Raw genomic sequence first — 4,605 nt, 5'->3', positions numbered from 1 at the left:
TCTACAGAATGAGGACCCTCATGCTCACGTTTCACATTTCCTTCGATTATGTGCGACATTAAAAATTAATAATTGTTCTGATGATACCGTGAGGCTTAGACTTTTTTCATTCTCACTTTGCGGGTATTCTCTAGAGTGGTTAGAAGCACTCCCTTCAAGTTCCATTACCACTTGGAACCAATTAAATGAGCAGTTTCTTCTTCAATACTTCCCACCCGATAAAACTGCCAAATTCCGAGCGAACATAACTGGTTTTCGTTTCAATGACTATGAGTCACTTCATGCCGTATGGGAGAGGTTCAAGGTCTAGTTGAGAAAATTCCCTAATCAAGGTTTGAGTCGCGGGCTTCGATGCCGTACATTATTTGATGCTTTATCTGGGGCACAAAAGCAGGCCGTTGATCAGGTTGCGGGAGGAGATTACGGTAGGTGTACCCTAAATGATGTGCTTGATATCTTGGAGAAAGCCGCTAAGAAGAGTTTCGCGTATAATCCGCCTCGCAGTATTCCTCCCTCTAAGGGTGTTCATCACGTTGATTCAAACACCCTTGTCTCCGCCCCGATAGAAGCTCTTACTAAAAGATTTGACCAAACTCAAACCGATCTTGTCAAATCTAGTTCTCATTGTGGGGTGTGTGATGGAAAAAACAAGACCAATCAGTGCCAACATGACATGGTGAGGAGGATGTTGACTTTGTGGGCCGCCAAAACAATGCCTATAACAACACCTACAATCCGGGATGGACAAACTACTCCAATTTCAGCTGGAAAGATGGTGGTAGCAACCAAAATCAAATGCCACCGGGTTTTGACAATGTTCCAAATTATCAAAGTCAAACCTAAAATCACTCTTATCAGCAAAAACCTCAATTTCAGGGTTCCAACAGTGGTAATCAGTCTGGCGGGGGGACCAGTGTTGAAAGCCTTTTATCCCAACTCTTCTAAGACCGAGACCTTAAACAAGTTGGCTGAGCAAAGAAACCTGAAAAATGATGAGACTCTCCAGAGGAACGATCTTGAGTTGAGGAATCAGAAAGAGTCCATGCAAACCATCGAAAATCAAGTTGGACATATTGCTCAACTCCTCTCTAAGAGACATCAAGGTAGACTTCTTGAGTAACACCGAAAGGAATCCAAATGCTGAGGCTAAGGCTATTACCTTGAGGAGTGGTAGGACTACCATTCCCGTTGATGCATCGGTTTCCACACCAAAACCGATCGCTGATGAGATCGAGACTGAGACTCCCGATAAGGTGCACTCAAGGCTAGACCCAGCAAGTACCGCACAACCTAGTGAGCCAGTCAGGACTTATGTTCCTCCCATACCATACCCAGGCCATTTGAGGAAGAAGACGATGGAAGAGCAGTATGTGAAATTCTTAGAGCATTTTAAGCAATTACACATTAATCTTTCGTTCCTTATGCCTTGAAAGAAATGTCGAAGTATGCTAAGTTCTTGAAAGATGTTCTCTCGAATAAGAAGAAGATGGAGAAGCTTTCTTGTGTTACTTTGAATGATGAGTATTCCGCGGTCCTTCAGAATAAACTTTCGAAAAAGACCGATCCGGGCTTTTTCACCATTCCTTGTTTGATCGGTAGTTTGTCGGTTAGTAATGCTTTGCCCGGCCTAAGGGTTAGCATAAACTTGATGCCTTATTCCATTTTTTTCCAAACTAGACCTAGGTGAGCCTAAGCCTACTCGCATGAGCATCCAACTTGCCGACCGTGCTGTGAAATATCCTCGCGGTATTGTTGAGAATATGCTTGTGAAAATCGAGAAATTTGTGTTTCCTGTCGATTTTGTGATCTTAGACACGGATGAGGATAAAAATGTACCACTTAGCCTAGGTCGTCCTTTCCAAGCCACTGCTAGAGCTCTCATTGATGTCTACGCCGACAGACTCACTCTTAGAGTTGGAGACGAGGATGTTACCTTTGATAGTGGGAAATCCATGTGATACCCACAGAATCATGATGACGTGCTTTAAATTGATACCGTTGATTCTTGTGTGTGTGAACACCTTCAAGACACATGTGAGGAGAGTTCTTTGGAGGCTCAGTTGATTAGTGGAGAGGGTTCTGACCTTGTCATTGAGCCTCTACTTGAGGAGTTGGTCAATGGTGTAGACCACGAGCCTCCAGAGTGTTTGAAAAAAAATTATGATGTTGATCGCGTTTCCGAACCTAAGGCAAAACCTTCTGTTTAGGACCCGCCATCCATTGATCTTAAGGATGCGTCCCATTTGGAGTATGCTTTTTTGGAGTATGGGTCCCGCTTGCCTGTTATCATTTCTTTGAGTTTGTCGAGTGAGGAGAAGGTTAAATTGCTCACGGTTCTCAAAAGGCATAAGCATGCGACCGCTTGGAAGATCATGGATATAAAAGGGATCAATCCGTCCTTTTGTACCCATAATATCTTGATGGAGGAGGAGTACAAACCTGTGGTGCAGCACCAAAGGCGTCTCAACCCTAATATGCAAGATGTTGTGAAGAAAGAGGTTATCAAGCTACTCGATGCATGATTGATTTATCCAATCTCTGATTACTCATGGTTAAGCCCTGTCAAGGTTGTCCCGAAAAAGGGTGGCATGACGGTTGTGATGAATGAGAAAAACGAGTTAATCCCTACTCGTACCATCACAGGATGGAGAGTTTGCGTTGATTACCGCAAAGTCAATGACGCCACGAGAAATGATAATTTTCCCCTCCCCTTCATTGATAAGATTTTAGAACGATTGTCGGAAAAAATTTTCTATTGTTTTCTCGATGGATTCTCGGGATATTTTCAGATCAGGATTAGGAGAAGACGACATTCACATGTCCCTATGGAACATTCGCCTACCGGCGGATGCCCTTTGGATTGTGTAAAGCACCAGCCACGTTTCAGAGATGTATGGTGGCGATTTTTCATGATAAGATCGAGGACTCCATGGGGGTTTTCATGGATGACTTTTATATTTTTGGGAGTTCTTTTGATCATTGTTTGAGAAATTTGGAAAAAATGTTAGCCAGGTGCGAACATGCTAAACTTGTTCTTAATTGGGCCACTTCATAGTGAAGGAGGGCATTGTGTTAGGGCATAAGATTTCACAGCCGGGGCTTGAGGTCGACCGAGCCAAAATTGATACTATATCTAAGCTTCGCCACCAAATTTGGTGAAGTCTATTAGGAGTTTTCTTGGTCACGCGGGTTTTTATCGGTGATTCATAAAGGAATTTTCCCAAATTGCCCGCCCAATGACTAAGCTCCTCGAGAAGGATGCCCCGTTTGTTTTCTCCTCCAAGTGTCTTCGTGCATTTGAGTTGTTGAAGAAGAAATTGGTGAACGCTCCTATCATGGTAGCCTCCGATTGGACTCTTACTTTTGAGTTGATGTGTGATGCTAGCGATTTTGCAGTTGGGACAATTTTATGTCAAAGACGGGATAAGCATTTTCACCTGATTTAATATGCGAGCAGGACTCTGAATGGCACGCAGGAACATTACACGACTACCGAGAAACAGCTCATTGAGGTCGTTTTTGCATTCGACAAATTTCAGGCTTATCTTGTCCTTTCTAAGACCATCATGTTCACGAATCATGCAGCACTTCGCTATCTTTTCAGTAAACAATATGCGAAGCCGGGACTCATTCGTTGAATTTTATTGCTGCAAGAGTTTGATATTGAGATCCGTGACAAAAAGGGCGCTTAGAATGTTGTGGCCGATCAGTCTTGAGTGCTCAACTTCACATTAATTACAATTTCCCCCACGAGTTCCTCATGCATATCGAGACACAAGATGACGATAATCCTTGGTTCGTGGACATCGTGAATTTTTTCGCGAGTGGGATCGTTTTGAAGGGCCTTACTCACTAGAAAATGAAGAAATTATTTTTTGATGTTATGCATTATTTTTGGGAGGATCCCTATTTCTTTCGTGTCGGAGCCGATTAGCTTGTGCGTAGGTGCGTGTATGGTGATAAAGCACGCAAAATCTTGAGTCATTGCCACGAGGGCCAGACTGGAGGACACCATGGAGCCATATCCACCGCGAAGAAGGTCTTTGATTCCGATTTCTTTTGACAACCATCTTCCGTGATGCTCATGACATGGTGCAGTCTTGTGATGCTTGCCAAGGAAAACAACATCTCCTCACGAGACGAGATTCCCTAGCGACCAATTCATGTTTGCTAGGTTTTTGATGTGTGGGGCATCGATTTCATGGGACCTTTCCCGACTTCTTTCAGCCACCGTTACATCCTAGTAGTTGTTGACTATGTTTGAAAGTGGGCCGAGGCGCAAGCCTTGCCAACTAATGATGCTAGGTCGGCGGTGAAGTTCTTGAAGAAGTTGGTTTCTCGCTTTGGTGCCCCCAAAGCATTGATCAGTGACCATGGGACTCATTTCTGTAATGCCCAATTGGAAAAGGTATTGTTCCGATATGGTGTTCATCATCGCTTCTCTACACCATATCACCCGTAGACGAGCGGTCAGGTTGAAATCACCAATCCGGGCATCAAGAGAATCCTCGAAAAGATGGTTAGTCAGAACCGTAAGGATTGGTCCGAGAAGCTGGATGGTGCATTTTGGGCTTTCCGTACCGCCTACAAAACACCGATTGGTAC

The 4,605-nt window shown here is 43.9% G+C and overlaps 1 non-coding gene across 1 annotated transcript; it reads right to left on the bottom strand.

The window, feature by feature from the left end:
• Positions 1–229: 229 nt before the first annotated feature.
• On the bottom strand, positions 230–336 carry LOC143573950 (small nucleolar RNA R71). The gene has a single exon (XR_013142503.1). It is a non-coding gene; the product is annotated as a small nucleolar RNA R71 (small nucleolar RNA).
• Positions 337–4,605: the final 4,269 nt, after the last annotated feature.

This window comes from Bidens hawaiensis, unplaced genomic scaffold (assembly GCF_021521415.1).
Source record: "Bidens hawaiensis isolate Kalapana, Puna unplaced genomic scaffold, B.hawaiensis_p1.1 tig00026755_1, whole genome shotgun sequence".
Classification (NCBI taxonomy): Eukaryota; Viridiplantae; Streptophyta; class Magnoliopsida; order Asterales; family Asteraceae; genus Bidens; species Bidens hawaiensis.
The sequence above is the reverse complement of the archived record's forward strand: the minus strand, read 5'-3'. Positions and strand labels throughout refer to the sequence as shown.